This window comes from Bos taurus, chromosome 14 (genome assembly GCF_002263795.3).
Source record: "Bos taurus isolate L1 Dominette 01449 registration number 42190680 breed Hereford chromosome 14, ARS-UCD2.0, whole genome shotgun sequence".
NCBI lineage: Eukaryota > Metazoa > Chordata > Mammalia > Artiodactyla > Bovidae > Bos > Bos taurus.
In genome coordinates, this window is record NC_037341.1 from 69,987,802 (window position 1) to 69,999,966 (window position 12,165).

Consider the following 12,165-nt stretch of genomic DNA (forward strand, 5'->3'; position numbering starts at 1 on the left):
TTTTTAGTAAAAATAAAAGACACAGTTTTCATTTTCACCAAGAACTTTACTGAACAGCGTATCTGCTGTTTCATTCCACTGCCTTCGGCTCTTCTTCAGGCAACATCCTAATTCCATCTTCCCTAAGTTTTTTATCTTTTTGAGCAAAGAATTGTTCCAGGTTCCTTCTACAGTCTTCCAGATTCCATCTTCCCTAAGTCTTTTTATCTTTTTGAGCAAAGAATTGTTCCAGGTTCCTTCTACAGTCTTCCAGAGAATTGAAATTTTTTCCATTAAGAGAAATTTTGTAAAGACCGGAATAAATGGACATTCGAAGGTGCAATGTATGGTGAATACAGCAGATGAATCAGAACTTACCAACCAGATTGTAACAGTTTTTGCCTGGTCATCAAAGAAACATGCATTCTTGCATTATCCTGATGGGCACTCTTTACCTATTGAGCCACCAGGGAAGCCTGGTGGAAGCTGGGTATAATCCCAGAATGACGTGGCTTTGGAATGCACTTGTATTCTCCAGCCTTAAACCTGTAAGCTAAATGAAAATTTAAGGAATGTCTTGTAGCAGTCAGATCACATGTTCTCAAGGTACATTTACCAGAAAAATTACCTCCAAAAAGCAAGAGTTTAGGAGCTTATGAAGAAAAATGGAGGTAAGAATAGAAGAGAAGGAAAAAAACTAGACCTATTTATAAAAGAAAAAATCATATATAGTAGATATTTTAAAAATTGTTACTGAGGCTCCATATGAAAGAGATTTGTTATTAGGTAATAATTATTCGCAGTGGTAAAGAATCCATCTGCCAATGCAGGAGACGCAAGTTTCGATCCCTGGGTTGGGAAGATCCCCTGGGGAAGGAAATGGCAACTCACTCCAGTTTTCTTGCCTGGAGAATCCCATGGACAGAGGAAGCTGGTGGGTTACAGTCAATGGGGTTGCAAACAGTTGGACACGACTGAATGACTGAGCACTTACATAATAATTATTTATCCTGATTAAGGAATCTTGTGTTCAAGAAATATCTGTAGAGGAGTTGGAAACAAAGCCGAGAGCCAAGGGGAAAATATCATTTTGTGAGAGTGACCTGCTGGTGGCAGCAACAGATCACAATTGTCTCTCATCCCATTAGGCATTCCAAGCACAGCTTCAAACATGACTTTCCTGTTTTTATAAGATTTCAAATCACAGGCTGCTGTTATGATAGCCATAAAAATTGGAAAATCATTCTAGCTATCAATATGACTGACAGGCTTATTTTCCAGAACACTTTCTATTCCAGAATTTACATTCATTTCTTCCCCTGTTGGTTGAGGGAATGGAAGGGGGTGGGTATTACTAATTAAGTGAAAATTGTGCAAATGTTTTAAAAACTGAGGGACCAGACCACTGAAATTGGTAACACCTTAGTTATTAACCTCTGATTTGGTTGCAAGATGAATAAAGATTTAATAAACTGATTGCACAGAATGAAATATTTACTGCTTTGTTGAGAATGTTTTGAGAGAGCTCCAGTAATGATTTTTCAGTTCTCTTTCATACAAATGATTAAGGAATGCTTTGACTGTCCGATGGCTTTGAAAACATGGAAATAATAATGTTAATTCTATAAATAGTAGAAGATAAATGAGTGTTTTGGAGGTTGTATCTATGCCTAAGGAAGTGCTCATAAAGAGAAATTGGAAATGTCTACAATTTCTGAGCTTTGAAGAAGGCCAGTCTCATGTCTCACTCCCATCGTTATTTTTGGAAGCCCAGGTGTAGAAGGTTCTTAAGGTCAGACAGTAATCCTTTGACTTGGACACTGCTTTTTCTCTGAGTAGCTTAGCCCCATAGGCCTTGCTACCTCTGAGCTGGGTTTCTGATTCTAGAGTACTGCTGAGGAGGAGATAGGAAAGTCACGCTTTTTATTAGTAAAGTGTCAGCAGACCACATCTGGGCTCCTCGAATGGAAGGAACAAATGCTGGGTCTTAAAGGATGCTGAGTGCCTTGTAGATAAGCGATCTAACCCAGCATTGCATCTGGATGGAGCCCTTAAACAGGTGAAATATGATAGACCTGGAAGGACATGTTAAGCTTTCAATAATTCCTATACCCTGAGATATTGATGGCACCAAGCAAGTGTGCAATTTAGGTGAGTTAAATGAAGAAACAAATAAGACAAATAACATAATGCAAGATAACCCCTTTCATTTCTTCCGTAAGGAGCTCTAGGTCTATCTCATTCATTTATTTATTCTTCTGCCATATGTTATTTGAGCATGCAGATATTCGTGCTAAAATAATAGATTTTATTAATACCTAGATTCAAAGATGGGGCATCCCAGGTGGCGCTAAGTGGTAAAGAACTCGTCTGCCAGTGCAGGAGAGATAAGAGACACCAGTTTAATAATCCCTGGGTTGGGAAGATCCCCTGGAGGAGTGCATGGTAACCCACTCCTGTATTCTTGTCTGGAGAATCCCACGGACAGAGGAGTCTGGCAGGTTTTAATCATGGGGTCGCAAAGAGTCAGACACGACTGAAGCAATTGAGCATGCACATGCAGATTAAAAAATGCTAATTTTCATTTCTGCAGGTTCTTTCATCTATAATTTGGGTGGGAAGCATGAATCAGGAATCTAAATTTTAGAAAAAACAAAATTTTTAAGGTGGCCAATTGTAACTGCACTTAAACGATTCATTTTCTGCCAGTTGATGAGATATGCCATTTATATGCTATAGGGTTATTTCTGGACTTCCTGTGTTTTGAATTGATTTGTCTGCTCTTGAACTTAGACAAAGTATTTTAATTACTATGGATTTACAAGATTTATTAATATTTGGTAGATAGACCTCCCTATAATACCCATCTTTTTAAAATGTTTCTTTGGTTATGAATATTCTGTCAATTACTTTTCTGGATGAATCTTAAAATTATTTTGCCAATTTGGGGAATGGACATGAGTTTGAGCAAGCTCTGGGAGATGGTGATGGACAGGGAAGCCTGGCATGCTGCAGTCCATAGGGTCACAAAGAGTCAGACACGACTGAGTGACTGAACTGACCGAAGGGTCCTCCTGTCGATGGTTATTCAACAGCTAGTTACGATTTTGGTGCTCTTGTGGGATGCTTGTCCTTCTATTCTGCCATCTTGAACCGGAAGCCTTCCATATTCTTAACTGGACATTTAGATTTCCTCTTCTGTACATTGCCTTTTTATTAGTGTCCATTTCCTTACTGTTTTCCTTTTACTGATATTTAAGGCTGAAAATACTCAGGTTGATTTAATTATTTAATATTAACATTACTTATATTTAATGTTTTGGTTGGTCACTAATCCTTTGTCAGTTGTTTGCATTACAAGTGTAACTTCTTCGCAATCTTTTGTTTCTTTATGTATATCATTCTTAAGTTTTAAAGTAGCCAAATTTGGATTTTCTTTTAGAGTTCGTGATTTTGTTTGCTTATTTGTTCCTTTATTGAAGAAGTTCTTTCTTGCCCTGAAGTCGTCAAGAGATTCTGTAATTTCTGCTGAAGTTTTTTTTGTTTATTTGACTGCCGGGTCGCAGTTGCAGCACGTGGGATCCCCGATCTTTGTTGTGGCGTGTGGGTTCTTCAGTTGTGGCAGGAGAACTCTTAGCTGCTGCATGTGAGATCTGGTTCTCTCACCAGGGCTTGAACCTGGGCCCCCTGCCTTGGGAGTGTGGAGTCTTAGCCCCTGGATCACCAGGGAAGTCCTCTCCTAAGGTTTTCAGTTTTATGATTTCCATTTAGGTCTTTAATTCACCTGTAATGTATTTTTGTAAGGGATGTAAGATAGGAATCTATGTGTTTTTTTTCCTGATTGCATAATTAATTGTCCTAATAATATTTGTTGAACAAATTTATCCCTTGGAAACTAGAATGTAAGGGCTTCCCAGGTGGCTCAGTGTTAAAGAATTCACCTGCCAATGCAGGAGATGCAGGAGACCCAGGTTCTGTCTCTGGGTTGGAAGATCCCTTGGAGGAAGAAATGGCAACCCACTCCAATGTTCTTGCCTGGAGAATCCTATGGACACAGGAGCCTGGAGGGCTACCGTCCATAGAGTCGCAAAGAAGTTGGACACAACTGAGCGACTGAGTATGCACTCAGTAGAAGGTAATGTCACCTTGGTCACAGTTGAAGTTTCCACCGTGCATGGAGAAGGTCTGCATTTTGTATTCTTTTATGTTGGTTTGTTAGCTTAACCCTAATACTATGTTTGTTCAATTTACGTAACTTTGTAACAAAGCTTGACACATGAATGGAAAGCTCACCCATTTTGCTTAAAATTTGTATTGACTTGTTTTTGATCTTCTGCTCTTTTCCATTAATTTTAGTTTTTGCTTGTAAAGCTACATACAGCCATTGACATTGTTTTTTAGTTACTCATTCTCTATTTAGTCCATGTTAATACTAATACAAATGTCTTAAGAAAGAATGGAAAACATCTTATCACTCTGGAAAATCACTATAATTTTTTAATATTGATAGCTAGCCTGGTTATGTCTTCTTGGCTGGGACAGTTTCTTCTCTCTGTCTCCCTCCCTCTGAATGCTTGTCCCTGACTCTCTTCTTTTTCTTCTTTTTGCACCAATCTTTGAACATTTTCTAATAACTCAGACTCGTTATTAATTACATTAAGAAACCCCAATTTGCAGCTACTTAAATACAGTCTTTCTGAAAAATGGCCCACATCCATCTTTATTCCCAAATCTTAGTTGAATATTTTGTTCTTTTGAGCTGACACCTTAGGCTTAGTTTTGTGTCTAAGTTTTTCCAAATCTTAAGTAAAACGATGTCAGTGGTTCTGAGATTTCTTAGGTCTTGGAAGAATGTTTACTTGTTTTCTCTGGAGAGTAAAATAAGTTTCTTCTTATCTGAGATGCCATAATTCTGTTGTTTCTTTGGCTGTAAGTAGAACTGCTAGGTGGACACAAAATTGCCATAAAACAGCATAAGATTTTCTACTTTGCTAAAAGCGCCAATGGGATCATTTCGTGTTCTAGGTTTTCAGGATGGGTCAGCATTATTTTCTACCTTTAGTAAATTAAAAAAAACAAAAACAAAACTGTAACTGATGTTTGGAGTACACTTTTATAATGTAGATAAAATCCATGGAAACTTGGAAACATAAACAAATCCTGGCAAGATGCTTTTAGACAATACCAAAATTGAATTGTGGGGATAGAGCGGAGAGGAGGGTGTTCTCTGAAGGAGATAAGCCCTTCTCCTGGGATTCAGAGCTTCATTTGCTTCTGCTCAGAACTCCAAGTGCTCTGATGATTAGATTGGATCAGATTCTTTCCGTCTCAGAGATGATTTCGGGTGTCTCCCTTGGAACAAATCCCCAGTAGCCAGAACAGAATCCAATTTCCTCCTTGCAGCACTGCCACAGTGTACTTCTTCACCGCTGACTCAGAAATTTCAGAGTGCTTTGCCATCAGCTGCAGTTTGAGATCTGCCATGCCCCATGGCCATGAGCAGAAATCTTGATCAACAGAAATCTTTCTATTTGAGCTGGCAGAGCTGATTAACTTATACCTGTGTAAAGAACTCTGATGGTTCCCAGACTGGGGAAACCTCTTCTATGAGTAAAATAATGGGATTTAAATTTATTGTCGATAAATCAGCTGCTTGCTCCTTTTTCCACACTAGACCCTGTGAAAGACGTGCTATTCGATGTGATATCTGACAGTCTTCTCTGTTCAACCCGTCCTGCTCCTTTCACCCAGCCTGCCTAGTTACATGTGTGCGTTCACATGTCTTCATTCTTTACTGACTTGATCACCTGGGTCTTTTCCCTCAACATTACTTCTGCCCTGGTACCTGTTTATACCACCTTTTTCTTTTTAAAATTATGAAATACTGTAAACATACAAAAAAGGTATATAGTACAATATAGTAGTAGCTACCTCTACACATCACACAACTTTCACTATAACATTTTGCTGGCTCGCTTTAGATGTTTTTTCCTTAAGAAATAAAATCTACATTAAAAAAATAAAGAGAAATAAATTTTTTTAAAAAGAAACAAAATCTTACAAATACAGTGAACCCTACTCTAACCTCATTCCTCTTCTCAGAAATGACTGATATCCTGAATTTTTCCATAAAGGTTTTAAAGTATTGTTTTGTGGGCTGTAAAACTTTATGTAACTGTTATAGCACTGTGAGTATTCCTTCAACCTACTCCTTCTACTCTACATATTTAAAAAAAATTATCCATGCTGATACAAGTTGCTCTGGTTTCTCACTGTAATTGCTGAGTGATATTCATAGAGTGAACACATCACTATTCATTGTTTATCCTATGATGAACAGGTAGGTTGTTTCTAATTTTTTTTCCTCTGTAAACAAGCTCCCAAACTTATTTTTGCTCATGTCTCTTTAGATACCTGAGCAAGACTGTCTAAAAGATGGAATTGCTCAGCTATAAGCTATTCCATCCTTATGGAAAAATTACTCTCCAAGTGGTTTTTGCCAGTCTCTGTGGAACTGAAATCTTATCTTAGGGAAATTGTATTTAACTACAAGTGGAATTGAGTGTATGGTCATATTTTAATTGACTATTTACTCTGAGAATTGTCCACTTTAAACACTGAATTTCTGTTTTACTTGTTTTTATGAACCTTTTACATATTCTGAACACTAATCTTGTGCAGCTGCATGTCAAATTATCTTATTTGAAGTAGTTTGTACCGTCATTTTGTTACTAGAATGCTTTGATGTGAACTTTCCGAGTGGCTCAGCGGTAAAGAATTCATCTGCTCTGCAGGAGACACAGGAGATGTGGATTCAGTCCCTGGCTCAGGAAGATTCCCTGGAGGAGAGCATGGCAACCCACTCCAATATTCTTACCTGGAGAATCCCATGGACAGAGGAGGCTGGTGGGCTATAGTCCATAGGATTGCAAAGAGTCAGACACGACTGAAGGGAATTAGCACATGCTTTGATGTACAGAGGTTTTTGGTCTCTTTTTTTTAAACTTTGTATCATTTTGCTCAATAAATATTTTTAATTTTATTTTTAAATTTATTGGAACATAGTTAAATCACAATGTTGTGTTAGTTTTACGTGTTTCAGCAAAGTGATTCGGTTGTATAGAGGTTTTAAAATTCAATCTTTCCTTATGACTTCTTGGTTAAAAAGTCCTTCTTTACCCAAAAGTCATGAATATATTTTTCCATATTTTAGTGTAAAAGCTTTAACGTTTTCCTTTTCACATTTAAGCATTTAATCCACCTGAAATTTGTTTTTGTATATGCTGTTTAATCAGGATCTAGGCTTTTTTTCCCCCTCTTAAGGATCACTGCTTATTCCAATACTATTTACATGTTAGTTGATAATTTCCCCATGATTTTCAGTGCTGTCTTTGAAAATATCCAGTTTTTATATTTATGGTTCTGTTTCGGACTTTCTGTGATGGCTCATGGATATACTTGGCTGTCCTTGTCCTAAGCGCTATTAATCACTACAGCTTAATGCTCAGATGTGTTCTTCAGAATGCTGTGGCTGCTTCTGGCCCTTTGCTTTTCCTATAAATTTCAGAATTAGCTTGTCAAGATGCAGAGAACAGTCTTGGTATTTTGATTGGGTTTGCACTAACTTTCCTAGATTGATTTTGGGAGACTTGCTCTCTTGAAGATGTGAGGACTCCCCACCTATGAATATCATCAATCTGTTTCCATTTATTTAATCCTTCAATTGTGTTTGGTATCCTTTGGTATTGTTTTATAGCCTTTTCCACAGAAATATCGTGCATAAATGATAGATTTAGTCCTTGGTATGCGTGTGTGCTCAGTTGTGTCTGACTGTGCAACCCCGTGGACTGTAGTCCGCCAGGCTCCTCTGTCCATGGGATTTCCCAGGCAAGAATACTGGAGTGGTTACCGTTTCCTACTCCAGAGGATCTTCCTGGCCCAGGGATTGAACTTGCATCTCTTGCATTGGCAGGCGGATTCTTACTGCTGTGCCACCTGGGACGCCCAATTCTTGTTATAGGTAGTATTTATTTTTTTGTGAAAAACATGCTGTTAAAAATTGCTCTGGCTCTTGTTTGTTACTGGTGCATAGAAAAGTCATTGATTCAGGCCTGTTGATCTTGCTGAACTCTAAGAGTCTGTAAGGACTCTTTGCTTGTCTGTTGACATATCATCTGGTAGTGACAGTTTTGTTATTCATTTGTAGCCTTTCTATTACTTTTTCTTGTTTTACAATGTCTTCCAGTACAATGTAGGATAGAATCAGTAATAATAGACATCCTTTACTTTAAAGAGGATAGACCTAACATTTACCATCAGATAGGATGTTTGATATAAGAATTTGGTTGATCTCCATTCTCAGATTAAGGATATTTCTATTCTTATTTTTCTATGACTTAAAAAACTTATGAATGGGTTTTCATTTATATCAATGCATATTCTGCAACTATTGGAAGCCTCATAACTTTTTTTGCTTTGTTAATTAGGTAGAGTACATTAATAAAATTTTAATATTAAGCCATATTTGTATCCCTAGAATAAACATAGTTCAGCCAAGAGGAATTTTTAATATACTCATGTATTAAGAAGCATTTCATTTAGGACTTTTGCATTTATATTCATAAATGGTATTAGCCCATAATTTCCCTTTTTTATGCTCTCCTTAGTTTGTTTTAGTATAATGGTCATATTGTTTGTTAAATGAACTGTAGAATTTGTCTTTTCTATGCTCTGAAATATAAGACTGAGATTGTCTATTCTTTGAGGATCTGCTAGAACTTTGCTGGTGAAACTCTTCAGGTTTGGTGTTTGTGTGTGTGTGTGTGTGTGTGTGTGTATGTTTAAGAGGGGTAGATTTTTCAAACATTGAAATGCTTTCTTTAATGGTTGTTAAGTTTATTTAGGGTTAGGAAAAATGCTCCTTATGTCAGTTTTGGTAAATAAAATTTTTCTAAAAGTGTCATTTTCAAATATATTGGCATAAAGTTGTATATTTTATGATTTTTAGATATCTACTTTCTTTATAGTTCTATCACTTTTTCATTCCGGGTGTGTTTTTTACTTTTCTTCTTTTTCCTGATGAATCTTGCCAGATTCTGTTTATCACTCATTTTGTCTAGGTATATTATTGAATTCATTGTTTTAACTGTTGCTGAGTTAATTATTGAGGTATAGTCCATATTTAGTAAACTGCATAGGTATAAAGTGTATAATTTGATGAGTTTGACACATGTATATAACCATGAAACCATTACCACCATCAAAATGATCACTTCCAAAGTTTCCTCATGTCATTTAGTGACTCTCCCTCCCTCCCTTTCCCTTTTCCAATGCCTCATCTTCAGGTGACCACTGATCTACCTTCCATCACTGAAAACTGGTTTGCATTTTCCAAGAATTTTATATAAACGAAAGGATGGAGCATTTATTCTTTTATGTCTGGATTCTTTCACGCAGCACAGTTATCTTAAGGCTCATCCATGTTGTTGCATGTGAGAGTATTCAGTCCTTTTTAAGACTGAGTAGTACTCCATTGCGTATATACACCGGCAATTTGTTTATCCGTTCACCTATTAATAGACATTTGGATTGTTTCCAGTTTTTGGTTCTTACAAATAAAACTGCTCTGAACTTTTGTGTAAAAGTCTTTGTATGGGCTTTTACTTTTACTCTTCTTTGGCAAATATCTAGGCATGGAATAATTGGATCCTTTGGTGGGTATGTGCTGAAAAATATTTTGGCATGTTGTTCTTAAGAGGACAATTGAATTACCCAAGTTACCAGCACAAGAAATAGAAGTCCCCTGTGTTTTTCCCTTGTACTTTTGTGGTTTCTTTTCTTTTTTTTCTATTTAAGTGTCTGGTTCCACTGGAATTATTTTGGTATAAGAAGTGAGTTATCTAATTAATTTTTCTCCAGATGGTAAGTTAATTATCCCAACACATACATTTGACAGCAATGTAAATAGATTGAAGCTAGAATCATACTCTTAAATCTCATCACAATATTGGCTAAAGATTTGGAAATCTTGTTAACCCAAACTAACAGGAACAGGGGCTTGTGGGTTGCTTGGAAAGTCAACAGGCAAGTGAACCACTCCCAAATGAAACATTAATTATGGTTATTTTGAGGATATTTTTTGCTGTATTTAATAGAACAACAGAAAACAAAAGACATTTTAACCTCAAATATTTACCTCAGACAATAACTTCTTGTAGTCTATAATTTTTCTTCAGTAACAATTATGTAGTTAAAGAAAACAAGGTCATTATTTTGAATTTTTATCATGTTAGTTAAATGTGAAATGAGGATAAAAAATGAAATAGTCAAGTTGACCAAAGTAAAAAGATAGAAAACACAGAGTTTCTGCAATTTTCTCACATGATTCATAGTCTAGAAATGAACATTTCTCCTTATTTTGATGTTCTGATGATTGCTTAAGATAAATCATCCATGTAGGGGCAAAACTGATATTTCTCCACTGAAAAAAGAAGCTTTGATTGCTAATTCTTTTAGATAGCCATTCTTTCCCAAAATACATGTGGTGTAACTTTTTGATTACCATATTAATAAAGATAATGCTCAAATATTTTAGATCTCAAACTTATTGTAATTACTATAGAGGAGAGATAATAAATCTTGCTCAAAAACTGGATTGCACCTGGGATTTGAAATATTCAATATTTTGATAGAAAATGACTTTAGTATAATGCATGATTTGTGCAAAATATAAATTTGTTTTTAAGAAGATTACCTGAACTTATTTCAAAAACTACAAACTATTACATTCCTTTTCCTCTTTCTTTTGTTTCTGTTACAAACATCTCTAAACTTTGTGCTATTTTAATCCAAAAGTACTTCGATTTGTTTATTCAATTAATATGTTTCTCATTTATTCGACAGTTGTTTGTTGACATTATGTAGGCACTATCCTGGATGTTGAGATACAATGTGGAATAAAGATGGACAAGGTTCCTGATCTTATGGAGTTTATGTTTCAGCAGGACAAACAGACAATAGACACATGAAGACCCAAATAAGAAGAAAAGCGAAAGTGAAAGTCTCTCAGTCGTGTCCAACTCTTTGTAACCCCATGGACTATACAGAGAGTCCATGGAATTCTCCAGGCCAGAATACTGGAGTGGGTAGCCTTTCTCTTCTCCAGGGGACCTTCCCAACCCAGGGATCGAACCCAGGTCTTCCGCATTAATCGTAGGCAATAATGATGCAGAAGCTGAAGCTCCAATACTTTGGCCATGTGATGCGGAGAATCTACTCATTGGAAAAGACCATGATGCTAGGAAATTTTAAGGACAGGAGGAGAAGGAGTTAAGAGAATATGAGATGGTTGAATGGCATCAATGACTCATTGGACATGAGTTTGAGCAAACTCTGGGAGATTAGTGAAGGACGGGGAAGGAGCTTCATCTGCAGTCCATGGGATTGCAAAGAGCTGGGCATGACTTAGGACTGAACAACAAGGCAATAATAGAGACTGGGAAGAAAATTACCCGTGTGACATGAGGGAGAATTATGGAGGTGGGCAGCATATAACGGTGTAGCCCCTAATATGTACTGAGCATCCATGCCAGGCCCTCTGGACTTTGTGAATCCAAAATCGTGCCTGAGATCTGGGCTTTGGAGAAGAGCAGACAGAATTATGTCCCCATAATTCATAATTATTTTCCACCCAGAGGCAGATTTATGAGTCACGAGCTAATGCTGGTTCAACCTTGGAGCGCCTCGCTATTACAGCCCCTGTGAGTGAAGGGAGTTGCAGAATGTTCTAGATGGTGAGGGGAAGCCAGGTAGCAACCAGGAAGCATTTTCTTTGTAAGCATTTCAGGGAAACTGTCCAAAGCCGTCTCAGGAGACTTCCATACCTAGAATTCAACAACTAATTGTGATTTCTTTTTTCAGTTTGAATATTCACTTTCATACCTAATTCTGTATTTGTATATTTGAATTCTTTTTCTATGAGAGACCCTCCCTATTCCAACTTGTATAAGCTTCAAGCCTTGCAAAACTTGGCTTTGTTCCTGTCTTGGCCTTTGTCTATCTGTATGACTCTGAGTAAGCTATTTAAATTCACAGTTTCCTCATTTCTAAAATGGGCATAATACCTCAATCATCAGGTTGTGTGAAGATTAAGTGAAATTAAATAGTATTTCAAATGTTATCCTCAGC